The following is a 19,865-nucleotide window of genomic DNA, read 5'->3' as shown; positions in this document are numbered from 1 at the left end:
ACACACAGCTCACAAGCGCCAATTGTTAAATTCTCAGGGATTTTGTGAGCTGATTGTTAAACACAGCCATTACTACAAAATAAATCATATCAACTTAAAATGAAATAAATCATGTTAAAAATGAAGCTAATAAATATTCACAACTTATCATTCCTATTACTTTGATACATTTTACTACTATCAAGACTTCTGAGGTTATTTATATCTATCATGTCCATACAATGGAAATACTATAAGCATGGAATGCCGCTATGCATCTTTTCCCAAGTCTTTACATCATGACGCCCTACTATAGCATGAAATTGGCTATGGTGGGAGCATTTACATCACAAAGTTAGTGATGCTAAAATCAAGGCCTAATTTTTTATTTTGTTGATTGTGTAGAATAAGGATCACAATGGCCAGTAGGCCAAATCCAGTCTGCCAGCTGTTTGTGTAAATAAAGTTTTATTGGAAGACAGCCACAGCTCTTTGTTCACTATCATCCATAGCTGCTTTTATGCTTTCATGGCAGTTGAAGAGTTGCACAGATACCATATGGACCAAAAAGCATAAAATATTTCCTATCTGGCCCTTACAGAAAACCCTGGTCTAGACTTTAAAAAATAATGGAGAAAATGTTAGCAGCGTAGATTAATTTTTAAAATGTATCATAGGCAGTCTCAGTATAAGGGCAGCTGAAGCAGCCGGCTCAATTAAGATGAGGTTTCTGCTGCTTCTCCTGGTGGTGGTGTCAGCAGTGGTGCCCAATCTAGGCAGTGTGCCCAGCAAGAGATTAAACATGCAATACACCACAAGGCCACTGCTCAAGTTCCAGATTTGTGTTTCCTAAAGTTATAGGTGGGTGTCTGAGGAGCACATGTGGGTTATTAGTCAGCGGTACCCAGACATCACACTGAAGGAGAGAATTACCTCCCTCAACCAATATATAGACACATAGCATCTTTCCTGACAGCCTTCAATCTAGTACTAATAGGATTAATAATTGTTGTCAAGGATCCTTTTGCTTTCTTTGGCATACAAGCTCTAGCCTTCGGTGAAATACATATCATAGATAAAAAACAATCACAACTTCTGGAAGTCAAGGACACACTTAGAGAAATGCAAAATGCACTGAAAAGTCTCAGCAATAGAATCAGACAAGCAGAAGAAAGAACTTCAGAGCTCAAAGACAAGGTTTTCAAATTAACCCAATCCAACAAAGACAAAGAAAAAACAATTTTTTAAAAAAATGGACAAACCCTCCAAGAAATTTGGGATTATGTTAAATGACCAAACCTAAGATTAATTGGTGTTCCTGAGGAAGAAGAGAAATCTAAGTTTGGAAAACATATTTAAGGGAACAATCAAGGAAAACTTTCCCGACCTTGCTAGAAACCTACATATCCAAATACAAGAAGCTCAAAGAACACCTGAGAAATTTATTGCAAAAAGATAATCATGTAGGCACATAGTCATCAGATTACCTAAAGTCAAGACGAAGGAAAGAATCTTAAGAGGTGTGAGGCAAAGCACCAGGCAACCTCTAAAGGAAAACCTAGCAGATTAACAGCAGATTTCTCAGCAGAAATCCTACAAGCTAGAAGAGATTGGGGCCCTATCTTCAGACTCCTTAAACAAAGCCATTATCAGCCAAGAGTTTTGTATCCAGCAGAACTAAGCTTTGTAAGTGAAGGAAAGATGCAATCTTTTTCTGACAAACAAATGCTGAGACAATTCACCAGTACCAAGCCAACACTATAAGAATGGCTAAAGGAACTCTAAATCTTGAAACAAAGCCTCGAAATACACTAAAATAGAACATCCTTCAAGCATAACTCTCACAAGGCCTATAAAACAAAAACATAATAAAAAAAAAAAGTATTCAGGCAACAAACAATCAATAGCACCACGAATAATAGAACAGTACCTCACATCTCAATACTAACGTTGAATGAAAATGGCCTAAATGCTCCAGTTAAAAAACACAGAATGGCAGAACAGATAAAAATTCACCAACCAAGTAACTGCTGTCTTTAAGAGACTCATCTAACACATAAGGACTCACATAAAGTTAAGGTAAAGGGATGGAAATAGACATTTCATGCAAATGGACATCAAAAGCAAGCAGGAGTAGCTATTCTTATATTAGGCAAAATGAACTTTAAAGCAATGGCAGTTAAAAAAATAAAGAGGGACATTATATAATGATGAAAGGATTTATCCAACAGGAAGGTATCACAATTCTAAATATATATCCACCTAACACTGGAGCTCCCAACTTTATAAAACAATTACTACTAGGCCTAAGAAATGAGATAGACAGCAACACAATATTAGTGGGGGACTTCGATACTCCACTGACAGCACTAGACAGGGCATCAAGACAGAAAGTCAACAAGGAAAAAATGGATTTAAACTATACCCTAAAACAAATGAACTTAACAGATATTTACAGAACATTCTGCCCAACAATTGTAGAATATACATTATATTCATCAGCACATGGAACATTCTCCATGTTAGACCATATGATAGGCCATAAAACAAATCTTAATACATTTAAGAAAATTGAAATTATATCAAGTACTCTCTCAGACCACAGTGGAACAAAATTGGAAATCAACTCCAAAAGGGACCCTCAAAACCATGCAAATACATGGATATTAAATAACCTGCTCCTGAATGATCACTGGGTCAACAATAAAATCAAGAGGAAAATTTAAAAATTATTTGAACTGAATGATAATAGTTTCACAACCTGTCAAAACCTCTGGAATACAGCAAAGACCTTGCTAAGAGGAAAATTCATAGCATTAAATGTCTATATCAAAAAGTCTGAAAGAGCACAAATAGACAATCTAAGGTCACACCTCAAGGAACTAGAGAAACAAGAACGAACCAAACCCAAATCCTGCATAAGAAAATAAATAACAAAGGTCAGAGCAGAATTAAATGAAATTGAAACCAAAAAATACATAAGATAAATGAAACAAAAACCTGGTTCTTTGAAAAGATACATAAAATTGATAGACCACTAGTGAGATTAACCAAGAAAAGAAGAGAGAAGATTCAAATAAACTCAACTAGAAATGAAACAGGAGATACTACTACTGATACCAAAGAAAAGCAAAAGATTATGCAAGGCTACTATGAACACCTTTACACACATAAACTAGAAAACCTAGAAGAGATGGATAAATTCCTGGAAATATACAATCCCCCTAGATTAAAACAGGAAGAAATAGAGACTCTGAACAGACCAATAACAAGCAGCAAGATTGAAATGGTAATTTAAAAAATCGCCAACAAAAAAAGCCCAGCATCAAACGGATTTACAGCTGAATTATTTCAGATATTCAAAGAATTTTTACCAATCCTATTGACTTTATTCTACAAGATAGAGAAACAGGGAATCCTCCTTAAGTCATTCTATGAAGCCAGTATCAACCTAATGCCAAAACCAGGAAAGGACATAGCAAAAAAAGAAAACTACAGACCAATATTCCTGATGAATATAAATGGAAAAATCCTTAACAAACTATTAGCTAACGAAATCCATCAGCATATTAAAAAGATAATCCACCATGATCAAGTGGGTTTCATACCAGGAATGGTTTGACATTTGCAAGTCAATAAATGTGATACACTACATAAAAAGAATTAAAACCAAAAATCACATTATCATCTCAATCAATGCAGTAAAAGCATTTGACAAAATCTAGCATTCCTTTATGATTAAAACCCTCAGCAAAATCAGCAAGGAAGGGACATACCTTAATGTAATAAAAGCTATCTATGACAAACCCACAGCCGACATAATACTGAATGGGGAAAAGTTGACAGCATTCCCCCTGAGAACTGGAATAAGACAAGGATGTCCACTCTCACCATTTCTATTCAACATAGTACTGGAAGTCCTAGCCAGAGCAATCAGACAAGAGAAAGAAATAAAGGGCATCCAAACTGGTGAAGAGGAAGTCAAACTGTTGCTGTTTGCTGATGATATGATAGTATACCTAGAAAACCCTAAAGACTCTAACAGAAAGCTCCTAGAACTGATAAATGAATTCAGCAGTTTCAGGATACAAAATTAATGTACACAAATCAGTGGCTCTGCTATACACCAACAACAACCAAACTGAGAATCAAATCAAGAACTCAACCCCTTTTACAATAGCTGCAAAAAATAAAAAAATAATAATAAATAACACTTTGGAATATACTTAACAAAGGAGATGAAAGACCTCTACAAGGAAAACTACGAAACACTGCTGAAAGAAACAAATCTGGAGGCATCACATTATCTGACTTCAAACTATACTATAAAGCCATAGTCACCAAAACAGCATGGTACTGGTATAAAAATAGGCACATAGGCCAATGAGAGCAGCAGTGGAAAGACCAATAGTGGCAGCAGAGTCTCCACCTGGACAAGTCCAGCAGCCGAGGCAGCAGTCGCGAGTATGACACCGGTGGGGGCAGCTACAGTGGCCACTTGCATAGTTACAGCTTCTCAGCACCAAAAATTACTCGGGCGGGGGCGAGTTGGTCAGCAGCTCCCTGGGTGGAGGAGTGGAGTCACTTTCCTCCAGGGCCGCCTCCTCAGCTCCTGTCCCAGCTGAGTGAGGAAACAGTGGAGGATGGCCTGTTTCATGAGTTCAAAGGCTTCAGGGATGTAAGGGTCAAAATCAATCACCTATCAGTTTCTGGCAGCGGAGATGAGCTGGTAGCCTTTGCAAACTTCCCACACCCAGAGGACGCATGGGCGGCCAAGCACTCAGAGGCGGCCTGGTGCTCTCTGACCCGCCTCTGAAGACAGAAGCAGTGCATGTGAACCGGAGCAGCAACTGCTCCCCTTTAGACAAAGATTTATCCTCCATCAGCCAGCGTGGTGGGAGCCTCTGTAGGTGGTCACCCGCACTCCCTTGGAGTTGGTGGGGGCCAGAGATCACCTTCCCCTGGTGGTGCAGCTTTGGGATACAGAGACTAGGCTGCAGCAGATGGCTCATGGCCACCTAACCCCTCCACCTCCACCACCATTGCCTGGAGACTGGAGACAAAACGAGACTATTCATTCTATGAGAGAGTGCACCCAGCATACAGTCTTAAACCAAGGGAGGGAGCTGGAGCAGATGCTGCTCCTTTCAGAAAACTGGATGAGATGTCACCCGAGGATCATCACAGAACTAACCAGACATTTTTCTTGGGCAACCTAGACACCACTGTAACAGAGTGACCTAAGAAGGGTGTTTGATTGCTTTGGAGTCATCACAGAAGTAGATATCAAGAGCCCTTCTCTTGGCCAGACTAGTAATTATGGCTTTCTCAAATTTGAGAACCTAGATATGTCCCAAATTAGCAATGTTCAGCAAAATTATAATTTGGAATCCTATCAAAATTGGTTATGGTAAAGCTACACACACCACCCGCCTCTGGGTGGGTGGCCTGAAACCTTGGATGCCTCTTGCTGCCCTGGCAAGAAAGTTTGACCAACTTGGCACCATACACCCCACAGACTACAGAAAGGTGATAGTTGGGTGTATATCCAGTATGAAAGCTTGGATGCAGTGCACGCTGCCTGGACCCATATGCGGGGCTTCCCACTTGGTGGCCCAGATCACCACCTTAGACTTTGCAGACACCAAATGTTGTTACCAGCAGCAGTATATGCAGCCTCTGCCCTTGACTCATTATAAGCTGATGACAGATGCTTTTGGACATCAGTCCCTTGACCTTTTGAGGGGTGCTTAGGATAGGACACCACCCTTATTATACAGAGATTGTGATAGAGACCTTTATCCTGACTCCAATTGGGTGCCACCTCCAACCCCAATTGGAGAAGGCAGCACTGGGACTGCAGCTACTGCTGTGCCTGCTTACGAGCCACTGGATAGCCTGGATCACAGGCGGGATGGTTGGTCGTTGGACAGGGACAGAGGTGATTAAGATCTGCCCAGCAATAGAAACCAGCCTGGTAAGCGAAAGCTTCCTGGGGAGAGCAGAGGACAGCATCTGGCTAGGTCTCCTGAGAGTGACTGCCCACGAAAACGTCACTGCGCTCCTTCTCCTGACCACAGTCCAGAATTGAGCAGTAGCCAGGATCCTTACAACAGTGACAATGATCCATCTTCCCGTCTTCTCTTGGAAAGGTCCTCTCCAATCAGAGACAGATGAAGTAGTTTGGAGAAGAGCCAGAGTGACAAGTGAGACCATAAAAATTCTGGCTCAGCTGAATGGATAGGAAGCACCGTACAACTGCTCCCACTGACGGGAAAGCCCTCTGAAAAAAAGAAGACCACACTGATGGGAGTGCATCTAGCACCAACACTGCTTCCTGGAAGCTGAAGTCCCCTTTCCAGAAACAGGATGCGGGGACAGCCCCCGTGGCATAACCCCTTCCAAACTCTGTTTGACCTGGGAGGGCATGCTACTACTGAAGAACAGCAACTTTCCTTCCAACATTCCAACATGCAGCTGTTGCAGAGTGACCTCCAAGTGGCTAGCAGTCTTCTTGTGGAGGACCAAACTGGCCCAGCTCAGGATCACTCAGTGTCTCCATTTGGACCAGCCCAAGTTGGATGAAGTAACTCGATGCATCAAAGTAGCAGGACCTAATGGTTTTGCCATTCTTCTGGTCGTGCCTGGAAGTTCTGACAGCCGGTCCTCCTCTTCCTCGGACACTGCCACTTCTACTCAGAGACTGCTTAGGTGCCTTGTGTCCTATTTAAAGCAAAAGCAGGTACCCAAGGTGATCAGCCTTGGGAGGGGGGCACAACAAAGACAAGGAAAACACCGGGGTCCTTCATGCCTTCACACCTTGTGAGCTCTCCCAACAATTCCTGGATTCGCTGCCAAGGCACTGGCTACATCTAAAGAAGATTACCTGGTCATGATTATTGTCCATGCAAAACTGGTTGAACAGCGGATGAAGATGTGGAATTCAAAGCTCTAGTGGACCTTTTTGAAGAGAAATTGTGGCTTTGGAATTTACGTGGGCCTCTGATGGAAGAAAGGTAATCTGTTTAGTATTTGTGCATTTTACTAAAATGGCAGCTTAAAGTTTTGTATCAGGTGTTTGAAGTGGGGGGGAAAATGACCTCTTTGCTTTATGCTATGTACGTAAGATTTCTAGAAGAGTAAAAAAAAAAAAAAAACCTTTTTTTATGGCTCACACAGCTTCAGAGTAGCTGTCTCTCAAACATGTACTCACACTTGAGCTGCTTTTGTTTTATTCTAAATAAATTGTTTCTTTTGAAGAAAAAAAAGTAGGCACATAGACCAATGGAACAGACTAGAGAACCCAAAATGAAGCCAAATACTCACAGCCAACTGATCTTTGACAAAGCAAACAAAAACATAAAATGGGGAAAGGACACCCGATTCAACAAATGGTGCTGGGATAATTGGCAAGCTACATGTAAGAGAATGAAACAGGTTCCTCATCTCTCACCCTATACAAAAATCAACTCAAGATGGATCAAGAACTTAAATCTGAGACCTGAAACCATAAAAATTCTAGACAATAACATCAGAAAAACACTTCTAAACGTTGGCTTAGGCAAAGATTTCATGACCAATAACCCAAATGCAAATGCAACAAAAACAAAGATAAATAGGTGGGACTTAATTAAACTAAAGAGCTTTTGTATGGCAAAAGAAACAGTCAGCAGAATAAACAGACAACCTACAGAGTGGTAGAAAATCTTCACAATCTATACATCTGACAAAGGACTAATATCCAGAATCTACAAGGAACTCAAACAAATTAGCAAGAAAAAAACAATCCCATCAAAAAGTAGGCTAAGGACATGAATAGACAGTTCTCAAAACAAGAACACTGCACTCCAGCCTGGGCTGGGCGACAGAGCGAGACTCCGTCTCAAAAAAAAAAAAAAAAAACAAATGGCCAACAAACATAAGAAAAAGTGCTCAACGTCACTAATGATCAGGGAAATGCAAATCAAAACCACAATGCACTATCACCTTACTTCCACAAGAATGGCCATAAAAAAAAAAAAAATAGATGCTGGCGTGGATGCGGTGAAAAGGGAACACTTCTACACTGCTAGTGGGAATAAAAACTAGTACAACCACTACAGGAAACAGTGTGGAAAACAGTGTGGAGACCTTGTAGAACTACCATTTGATCCAGCAATCCCACTACTGGTTATCTACCCAGAGGAAAAAAAGTCATTATTTGAAAAAGATACTTGCACACACATGTTTATAGCAGCACAATTCATAATTGCAAAAATATAGAACCAGCCCAAATGCCTATCAATCAACAAGTGGATAAAGAAACTGTGGTGTGTGTGTATGTATGTGTATGTATGTATGTGTGTGTGTGTGTGTGTGTGTGTGTGTGTGTGTGTGTGTGTATATATAAAAAATGGAATACTACTCAGCCATAAAAAGGAATGAATTAATGGCATTCACAGCAACCTGGATGAGATTGGAGACTATTATTCTAAGTGAAGTAACTCGGGAATGGAAAATCAAACATCATGTGCTCCCACTCATAAGTGGGAGCTAAGCTAAGAGGATGCAAAGGCATAAGAATGACAGAATGGACTTTGGGGACTCAGGGGGAAAAGGGTGGGAGGGAGTGAGGGATAAAAGACTACAAATATGGTGCAGTGTATACTGCTCGAATGATGAGTAATGGGTGCACCAAAATCTCAGAAATCACCACTAAATGACTTATTCATGTAACCAAACACTACCTGTTCCCCAAAAACATATTGAAATAAAAAATAAAGTATACTATTAACATTTTTAATTGTATCATATTTGTAGCTGTTACATTGTGAATAGCACAAAAAAATGGCAAATAATCTCCCAATATTTAAAAAGTATTATCCAATGCAGCAAGGAAGTCACATCATTGATAAATAAGTCAAGATTCAATGTCTTTGTCATTTTACTCTATCTGATATGTTAAATGAAAATATCAGCTGACATTCATGTGACAATTTATGTGACATTCATGTAACTTATCAATTACAACCATAAATTGGTTATGGATAGAAAAGTTCAGCAAAAATCAAGAAAAGCATTCTGTGAGAATTTATGAATCATTTAGAATTTGTAATAGAAAGAATTGTATATTTTATTATTATTTTTAAACTGCTTGCTAAACATCCTTTACATCAGTAAAATTTATACTATACATACATATGCACATATATGTATGCACATACATGTGTATTAAACATTTACCAGGCCAACGCCAGCTATACAACATCCCAATTCCACTTATTAAAAAACTTTATCACTCTAGTTTAAAGTGAACAACACAATAGAACGATTACCTACCCCAAGGAATAATATTTTAAGTTTGATCAGCTGAATTCCATTGATACATATTGTGTGGAATTTTTCCTAACTGTACTAATCTTTCTAAAGTAACCACAATCCTTCCTATGTTTTTGAAAATACTTATTTTTTAAAGTGTATCTTTTTTTTTACTGATTTGAGAAGCTGTCTTTATTGTATACTAAATTTCCAAATGCACTTCTACTTTATTTCTCATTTTTCTATTTTTTGTACCATTAGTCTGTCTGCCTATTTGTGTGTCAATACCAAATTATGTTAATTATAAAGAGTTTATGGTATATTTTAATTTTTGGTAAAAGAAACTCTTCCCACTTAGGCTGAGGCGGGCGGATCACGAGGTCAGGAGTTCGAGAGCATCCTGGCTAACACGGTGAAACCCCGTCTCTACTAAAAATACAAAAACTTAGCCAGGTGTGGTGGCGGGCCCCTGTAGTCCCAGCTATTCGGGAGGCTGAGGCAGGAGAATGGTATGAACCTGGGAGGCGGAGCTTGCAGTGAGAGGAGATCACGCCACTGCACTTCAACCTGGGTGACAGAGCGAGACTCCGTCTCAAAAAACAAACAAAAAAATTGATAAAATGATAGGATGAGTACTAGCTATAAATGAATACAATTATGATGAAAAGATTACAATGATGCTACGAATATTCTGTCAAAGCTTTCAACCAGATTCATTTACTTTATTTAGCAATGTTTTTAAACTTTTATTTTATATGTCTTTTATTTTTAAAGACAATTGATTAGACACTTGGATGAAAAATAAACTCTCAAAATAATTGGAAAAAAAAAAAAAGAAACTCCTCCCTCCTCCCACTCTCACTTGATTGCTCTTCTTTTTCAGAGTGTTTGATTATTCTTGCTTGATGTCCTTTCAGGTAAATTTTATAATCAGCTTGTCTATTTGGGGGTTGTGGGGACGAAATCTGATTATATTCTTATTGGGTATTTCACAAGTTTATAAATTAAAACAGGGAGAATGTTATTTTTTATGATGTTGAGTTTTTCTGTCCAAGAACAAGGTACATTTTTTCATTTGTGGCAATCAACTTTTGTAATTTTCAAGTGTATTTTTCTCATATAGGATTAGGATATTTATAATTGAGCTTATAACTTGGCACTTACTTTCTTTGTTATATCATAAATGAGAGGATCCTCTTCCATTACATTTTGTAATGGCTTTTGTTCATATTATGAAAGCAATTGATTTTTAAATATTAATTTTGTAAGCTGCTACATTACTATTTGTTTTATTTGAGATAAGTTTTTATCAATTGTTTTGGATTTTCCAGATATTTAATCATGCCATCTGAAAATATCTCTTCACTTCCAATTACTGTATCCTCCAGTTGCTTTCTCTTATCTAATTACAACGGTCAATAGCCTCAAAATAATGTCATATAAGAGTAGAAATTGGTCCCTTTCTAGTACCTGACTTTAGTGGGAACGTTTTCAGTGTCTCCTTATTAAGGATGCTAGGTTTGGGGCTGAATTATATCTATCATAGAGGAAGTGCAGTAGGCCAAATAATGGCCTCCAATATCAGGTCCTATTTCCTAAAACCTGTAAATGTTACCTCATATGTCAAAGGCTTTGCAGACATGATTAAATTAAGGATTTTGAGATGGAAAGATTATCCTCAATTATGTGAAAGAGCCCTAAATGCAATCACATGAGAGGAAGACAGAGGGAGATTTTACATATGCAAAGAAGAAAAAGACAATGTGTCCATGGTAGCATAGACTGGGTAGATGCAGCCACAAGCCAAGGAATGCCAAAAGGTGGAAGAGGCGAGAAACAGATTCTGCCCTGGAGCCTCCAGAGGCACTGCAGACTGGCCAACACCTTTGTTTTGGCCCAGTGAGACCCATTTTGAACTACTTTTTATAAAGAAAAAAAAACCTCTGGTCTCCAAAACTATGAAAAACTAGATTTGTTATTTTAAGCCACCAATTTTATGATAATTTGTTCCAGCAGCCTCAGGAAACTATGAGAGGAAATATCCAATAAGTCTCTTTTTTTTAAGTCTTTTCAACATAACTGATGACATTATTAAAGGTCTCTTCTCCATCTATGGATACAATAGTAACTTTTTTCTCATCTTTATTAATATGATGAATTACATTGACTTATTTCCTTGGATTAAATCACCTTTATATTCCCCTAAGGGGAATACAATTCCCCTAAGTAATGAGTAAGGTTTTTTTTAACATTCTGTTGGGTTTTCTTTGCTGATCTTTTAAGATGTTTGCATCAATGCCCATAAGTGAGATTGGTGTGGGATTTGTTTTTTGTTTTATTGGTGCAAACTGTCTCAAGTTTTGAGATCAATGTCATACTCAATTCATAAAGCAAATTCAGAAGTTTTATTTTCTGTTCTCAGCAATACTGTAAGTAGTATTATGATGAGACGATTTTCAAGGTTTGACAGAATTCTCCTACGCAAACATCTGAGAGTGGTGCTTTTTATTGTGGGGAAACTCATTAATTACTTTTTGATATTTATATTTCTTCTATGATATTGATCAGTATAGACTTTCTGTCTCTGTCAATTTTGAAAACATATTTATCTTTAAAAATTATCCACTTCACTTTGATATTTATATAATATTTAATTTATATATATAATATATATAACATGCATTTACATATTATATATGTGTTATTTTAGAGACAGGGTCTTGCTCTGTCACCCAGGCTAGAGTGCAGTGGCAAGGTCATGGCTCACTGTACCTTAAATCTTTAGGTTCAAGTGATCCTCCCATCTCTGCCTCCTATGTGGCTAGGGCCACAGGCATGTGCCACCACACTCAGCTAATTTTTTTTTACTTTTTTTAGAAACAGGGTCTCGTTATGTTGCCCAGGCTGGTCTCAAACTCTTGGCCTCAAGTGGTTCTCCCACTTGGTGTTACACGCATGAGCCACTGTGCTCAGCCTAGTATTTGTCTTTGTTTTGCAAAGATTTGGGCAAAATGGCCTTATGATTATAAAAACTTCCCTTTTCATCCTTATTGCTCTCTTGTCATTTCTAATTTTATGTATTTGTCCTTTCTCTTTTTTTCCCTTCATTACATTAACTAATGAGTATCTACTCTCTGATTTTTTTAATGGCAACTTTGGGGTATTTGTTAATTCCACTGCTTTAATTTTATCTCATTAATTTCTGCTTTGGTCTTTATTAATTTTCCCGCTGCTTTATTATGAAATACATTGTTCTTTTCCTAGCCATTTGCATTTGGTATTTAACTCGTATTCTCATTTTTTAATTATTACTGCAATAGACACTTAATGCTATAAATATTTTCCTGATAATTGCTTTAATCATATCCCATAGCTCTAATATGTTTTCATTTTCATGATTTTCAAAACTTTGAATTTTATATTACATTTTCCTTTAAAACCCCAAATTCTTTAAGAACATGTTTTAAATTTTCAAATTTAAGAGCTCTTTTAATATTTTGTTATTAATTTATATTATATCAAGCTCAGAAAATGTGTTTTATTTCTTTCCTTTAGAATTTATTAAGGTTTTTTTGTAATTTAAGATAAGGTCAATTTTTATGAATGTTTCACAAATACTTAAAGAGATTATGAAGTCTCTGCTTTCGGTGTTCAGGGTTCAATGCATCTATAGAATTATAGTCATGCACCACATGCATAACATTTAGGTCATAATGACATTTAGGTCAACAGTGGACAGTCTATTTGATAGCGGTCCCATAAGATTATAATACTGTATTTTTATGGTGTCTTTTCTATGTTTAGATACACAAATACTTACCATTATAATTGCCTACAGTATTCAGTACAATAACACGAACATGAACATGTTTGTAGCCTAGGAGCAATAGGCTATACCATATATCCTGAGTAAGTAGTAAGCTATACCATCTAGGTTTGTGTAAGTATACTCTATGATGCTTGCAACATGACAAAATTGCCTAATGATGTGTTTCTCAAACTAGATCCCTGTCATTAAATGGTGCATGGCTATGTATTATTTGTTGTTGTTTAGGTCTTCTATATTCTAATTTTTTTTCCACTTGACTTCTCTTGTATGCTGATAGCACTTAGCAGCCTTTACTTTTGATCAGTTTGCTTTTATTTGAAGTTCACGGTTCACCTTTTCCCCCATGAAATTATTACATTTATTATTCTCATATCTCCTGGCATAAAACATTACTATCATAAAGTCTGGTGACAATCTGGCTTTCCCCTTATTAATGACTTTTTTTTTGTCTTAGATGCCCAAAGGATGTATTTTCTCTCTTTTTAAAAAGAAAGTCCAATCGTTTTATTAGACTATATCTTGGTTTTAACTTTTCCCAGGAACACAGTGGATCTTTTCAATATATGCTTTCAAATTGTTTTTTAGTTTGGAAAAGTTTTCTTCAGTCATAGTGTTTAGTATATATTCTCTTTCATTGGCTTCTCCAGGGGCTCCTTTTGTTTGTATTGTGGATCTCCTTTGCCTACATTCTATGCTTATCTCTTTCTCTTATATCATTATTCTCTCCCTTTTCATGTCTTTTTTATTTACAAAACTTTCATCCTTTCCACCTTTTACTTAAGACATTATCAGTTGTATCCAGTTGCCTTCTTTATTTCTATAATGATTTTTAAATTTTATATTTCTAACTCTTTACTGAGTCATCCCTCTTTTCAAGGCATTTTTTCTCAATGACCACATCTTTAGTGTCTCTCATTCTGCTTTATGTTGTTGTTTAAGTCTTGTAATTTTTTAAATTTCTATATCTTCATTTTAAATATTAGGTAGAAATTTTAATTTATTTTCATCTTTATTGGCATTCTTTCACTGTCTGTAGAGAGGTTATTCTGCTCCTTATTATTTTCTTTTTATAATTTTGTATAAGATGTGACTATACCTCTAGCTAGCACTACCTCTGTGCTTTGTGCTCTAACTAGAATGAACTTTGTATCTTTGTGGCTACATGTTCTGAGATTTACCTTCTTTGCTTCCTTCACTTTTATCTGGACCCTTTCTTTTTGTCCCTACTGGTTTTGTTCAGCTTGATTTATATTATACTTGCTTCAGTTTCTTCTAAGAGTGGAGTTTTGTTTTTAAAGGAAACTTCTATTTATTAATTTCAAGAGTTTATAAACCCAGGTAGCTCCAGAATAGTCAGACTTTATTGCAATTATAGCACGCTTGCATTCTCTTACAAACTGAACCTTGTAGAACATTACCCTCTCCCACCCCCAGTTTTAGCTTCTCTTCCCTTCTTGCCTCACTATGCTTTCCAATGAGTACATCATGGCAATTTGAGGCTTTTCCTATTCATAGGACCATTAGAAACTCAGTTGCCTTTCCTCCACTTTGTCCTACTCAGATTCTGATACACAGGGCTGGGATACGACAGTGGTTTGTCCCCACTATTTAGAGGGTTATCACAATACCTTGTCATCTAGTTGTATTTTAGATATTGTCATGAGTCCTTAGTTTAGATGTTACTGTTCCTCTATCTATTTTTATGAGGCAATATGGAGAGAGTCAAAGTTATATGGCCATCTTCCCAGAATATCATCCACAATTCTTACTGGAGGAACTTTAGGTGAATTCCTTTTAAGATTGGGAACACAACAGGAAAGTGCCTGGTTACCACTACCGCTTACTGTAACTCTAGAGGTCATGACCAATATATAAAGAAAATAAGTACAAAGTGTACAAATTGAAAGAAATAATACAAGATTTCGGGTAAACGTGATCATCTACCTATAAAAATCTACAAGAATGAATAAAATAATTACTGTAACTATTCAGATAGTTCAGCATGGATGCCAGATAAATACTTAATGTAAAAATTTAAAACCTACAAAATCACAAAAGACATGTTAGAAAATTTGAAAGATAAACTACCACTCACAATTTAAAACTATATAGTATCTAGGAATTAATTTAACCAGGACAACGCAAGACTACTATGGAGAAAAAAATAAAACTACAATGAAGAATATAAAGATAACCTAACAAATAAAAAGACAATTCATATTATTGGATGAGATGACTAAATATTATAAAGATGATAATTATCTCCAAATTGATCTACAAATTCAATGCAATACCAATCAAAATGCCAGTTGCATTTTTTGAGGAATTGATAAATATAATTTTAAAATGTTATAGGAGAACAAATGTCCACAAATATTTAGATAAATGATGAAAAAGAAGACTTAAGAAAAAAACTTGCCATACAAGTATTTTTCTACAAGTACATCATCAGATATACAATGAAGCCATTGTTATAAAAGAAAAGTGTGGTATGGACTTCAAGAACAGGCATATAGGCCAAAGCAACCAGATGGAATGCTCAGCATCAGACACAGATCTGCGCAGAGTCAGATCTAGAGAGACTCTTATTTTATTTCCAATTTAGGTGGCACCATAAATCAAATGGGAAAGAATTCATTATTTTGGAGTCAGTACTGGAAAACTGAATCAGTACGTGAAGAAAAATACAGTGATTTTTCGACCAAAAGTGGTCACCAGGGTATTAAAACTCTAAATGTAAAAATAAAACTATCAGGCTAATAGGAGAAAATGTAGGAAAATATATTTGTAACTTATAAGAAAAAAAGAACTTTTTAAACAAAACCCAAAGATACAAACCATAAAGTAAAAAATTTATCAATTTGATTAAAGTAAAACTAAGAATCTCTAGTCAATGAACAAAATGATGAATAGAGTTAACAGACTAAAATTGGTGGAAGATATTTGCAAAATGTGAAATTAATGAGGGACTAATATACAGAATAGAAATCCTGCAAAGCAACTAGAAAAAGATAGGCTCTCCAGAATAAAATGGGCAAAGGACATGGCTAAGTAATTTACAAGAAAGAAAACCAAAAGACTAAGAAGCACATGAAAAGGTATTCTACTTAATGAGTACTCATAGAAATGCAAATTAAACAAAAATGAAGTCAGATCTTCCCAACTTGATCTATAGATTCAATGCAATACCAATCAAAATCCCAGCAAGTTTGACAATCTGATTTTAAAGTTTATATAGAGAGGCAAAAGACCTAGAATAGCCAACACAATATTGAAGAGAACAAAGTTGCTAGACTGGCATTACCCAACTTTAAGACTAAATCTAACAGTAATCAAGACACTGTGGTACTGAAGAAAGAACAGACGGATCAATGAAACAGAATAGAGAGCCCAGAAATAGAACCGCATGAATATAGATAGTCAACTGATTTTTGACAAAGGAGCAAGGCATTCACTGGAGAAGAAATATTATCTTTCCACAAATGGTGCTGGAACAACTGGACATCACACGCAAAAAAAAAAAAAAAAAAAAAAAATTGAATCTAGACACAGATTTCTACACCCTTCAAAAAAGTTAACACAAAATGGATCACAAACCTATATGTGAATGCAACACTACAAAAACTCCTGAAATACAGGAGATACAACACCAAAGGCACAATTCATGAAATAAATAATTACTAAACTGGACTTCATTAAAATTAAAAACTGCTCTGGGAAAGACACTGTCAAGAGAATACAAAGAAAAGCCACAGACTAGGAGGAAGTATTTGCAAGACATATCTGATAAGGACCTGTTATCCAAAATATACAAAGAACTCTTAAAACTAAAATGAACTAAACAATAAAAAAATGAGAAAATAAGTGGGAGATAAGGCCAAGATGGCCGATTAGAAGCAGCTGAGGTCCATGGCACTCATGGAGAGGAACGAAAGGGCCAAGTGAATACGGCACCTTCAACCCCTTCAACCAAAATATCCAGGTACCCACATTGGGACTAATCAGGGAAACAACCCACAAAGAATGAAGTAAAGCAGGGTGGGGCTATGGCACCAAGGGAACCCCCACCCCCAGCCAAGGGAAGTGGTGAGTGATTATGTGACCCCCAGAAACCATGCTTCTCCCACGATCTTTGCAACCCATGGATCAGGACCCCTCATGTGCCCACCCCACTAGGGCCTTGAGTCCCGCACACAGAGCCATATGAAGTCTCGGCATAGCAGCTTCTCAAGCATGCACAGAGAGACCCAGGAGCTTTACATACTCCAGCCCTGGGATCGCTAGCAAGGGTATCTGCAGCTCAGACAAGGTGGGAGGTCATGCATACCCTTAGGAAGGGGGCTGAATCCAGGGAGCCAAGCAACATCAGTCTGCAGGCCCCATTTCCATGGCACCTCACAAGATAAAGACTCACTGGCTTGGAATTACAGCCAGTGACCAGCAACATGGTGGAGCCTGCCTGAGAAGGGATGGAGCCCCCAGCAGGAGGGGTGGGCTGCCATCTCTGCTGTTTGGCCAACTCAGCTGTTCCAGACTAAGGTCTTTGGAAAATCCAAACAGTCCAGACGAGAAAGGGTCCCCACAAGCACAGTACAGCTGCTTTACCAGAATGTGGCCAGACTGCTTCTTGAAGCAGGACCCTGATCCATTCTTCCTTACTGGGCCCAACCTCCTAGCCAGGGACTCCAGCCACCCCGCCTGTATTCCATGAACAGAGCTCTGATCTCTAACTGAGATGCTGTGTGTGTGTGTGTGCATGCATGCGCATATTTGGGAGGGGAGTGGGGACGGGCGGCCACCTTGGTTGTTTGAAGGACTCAGCCATTCCAGCCTGCATGCTTTGGAGAGTCCAAGCCAAAGGGAGCAGATGCTGTTCCCCGGCACAGCATGGCTATTTTGTCCAGGCATGGCCAGACTACTTCTTTAAGCAGGACCCTAACCTATTCCTCCTCATAGGGCAGCTCCTCCCAGCCAGGGCCTCCAGCCACCACCACCTGTGTTCTATACAGTTCTAATGTCTCCCTGGATTGGAGTGCCCAGGGGAACAGGGCAGGTTGCCACCTTGGCTATTCAGGCATCTCAGCTTGTCCAGCCTGTGGGTCTTGGAGAGCCCAAACTGATCAAGGACTGACGGGATCCCCAACACAGCACAGCTGCTCTACCCTGAAGTAGCCATACTGCTTCTTTAAGTGGGTCCTTGATCCTGTTCCTCCTGAAAAGGTGAGACCTCCCAACTGGGGTCCCCAGCCACCTCCTACAGGTGCCCTTCCAGCTGGCAACAGGTCAGTATCCCCCTGGGATGGAGCTTCCAGGGAAAAGGGCAACCCACCATCTCTACTGTTTCACAGCCTTCACTGGTGATACCTCCTGGTATGGGAAAAACTAAGATGACCAGGGTCTGGAGCAGACCCCCAGCAAACTGCAGCAGCCCTATGGAAGAGTAGCCAGACTGTTAAAAGAAAAAACAAACAGAAAACAACAACAACAGAACACACACAAAAACCCCATCTAAAGGTCAGCAACTTCAAAGATCAAAGGTAGATAAGCCCACAAAGATGAGAAAGAATCAGTGCAAAAACAATGAAAACTCAAAACACCAGTGCCCTTCTTTTCCCCCAAATGACCACAATACCTCTCCAGCAAGGACTCAGAACTGGGTTGAGGCTGAGATGACTAAAATGACAGCATTAGGCTTCAGAATGTGGATAAAAACAAACTTTGCTGAGCTAAAGGAACACATTGCAACCCAGTGCAAAGAAGCTATGAATCATGGTAAAACAATGCAGGAGCTGACAGTCAAAATAGCCAGTTTAGGGAGGAATACAACCAACCTGATAGAGCTGAAAAACATACTACAAGAACTTCACAATGCAATCACAAGTATTAACAGCAGAATACACCAAGCAGAAGAAAGAATCTCAGAGTTTGAAGACTATCTTTCTGAAATAAGACAGGCAGACAAGGATAGAGAAAAAAGAATGAAAAGGAATGAACAAAACCTCCAATAAATATGGGATTATGTTAAAAGACCAAATCTACGACTAATTTGGGTACCTGAAAGAGACAGGGAAAATGGAACCAGTTTGGAAAACATACTTCGTGATATCATCCAGGACAAATTCCCCAACCTAGAAGACAGGCCAACATTTAAATTCAGGAAATGCAGAGAACCCCAGTAAGATACTCCATGAGAAGACTATCCCCAAGACACTTAATTATCAGATTCTTCAATGTCAAAATGAAAGAAAAAATATTAAGGGCAGCCAGAGTCAGAGGCCAGGTCACCTACAAAGGGAAGCCCATCAGACTAACAGCAGACCTCTCCACGGAAACCCTACAAGCCAGAAGAGATCGGAGGCTAATATTCAACACTCTTAAAGAAAAGAATTTCCAACCAAGAATTTCGTATCTGGCCAAACTAAGTTTCATAAGGAAGGAGCAATAAGATTCTTTTCAAACAAGGAAATGTTCAGGGAATTCTTTACCACCTGACCTGCATTACAAGAGCTCCGGAAGGAAGCACTAAATACAGAAAGGAAAGACCATTACCAGCCACTACAAAAACACACTGAAGCACACAGACCAGTGACACTACGAAGCAACCACATAAACAAATCTGCAAAATAATCAGCTAACATCATGACAGCATCAAATCCACACATAACAATACTAGCCTTAAATGGACTAAATGCCCCAATTAAAAGACACAGAGTGGCAAGTTGGATAAAGAACCAAGACCCATTGGCATGCTGTCTTCAAG

At 38.2% G+C, this 19,865-nt stretch overlaps 1 pseudogene; it reads left to right on the top strand.

Annotated features, from left to right (window-relative positions):
* Positions 1-278: 278 nt before the first annotated feature.
* Positions 279-6,934, top strand: LOC100426041 (RNA-binding protein 15 pseudogene; annotated as a pseudogene).
* The last annotated feature ends 12,931 nt before the right edge of the window (positions 6,935-19,865 follow it).

This window comes from Macaca mulatta, chromosome 6 (genome assembly GCF_049350105.2).
Source record: "Macaca mulatta isolate MMU2019108-1 chromosome 6, T2T-MMU8v2.0, whole genome shotgun sequence".
In the NCBI taxonomy this organism is placed as follows: domain Eukaryota; kingdom Metazoa; phylum Chordata; class Mammalia; order Primates; family Cercopithecidae; genus Macaca; species Macaca mulatta.
Note: the sequence above shows the minus strand (reverse complement) of the source record. Positions and strands in the feature narration are given on the sequence as shown.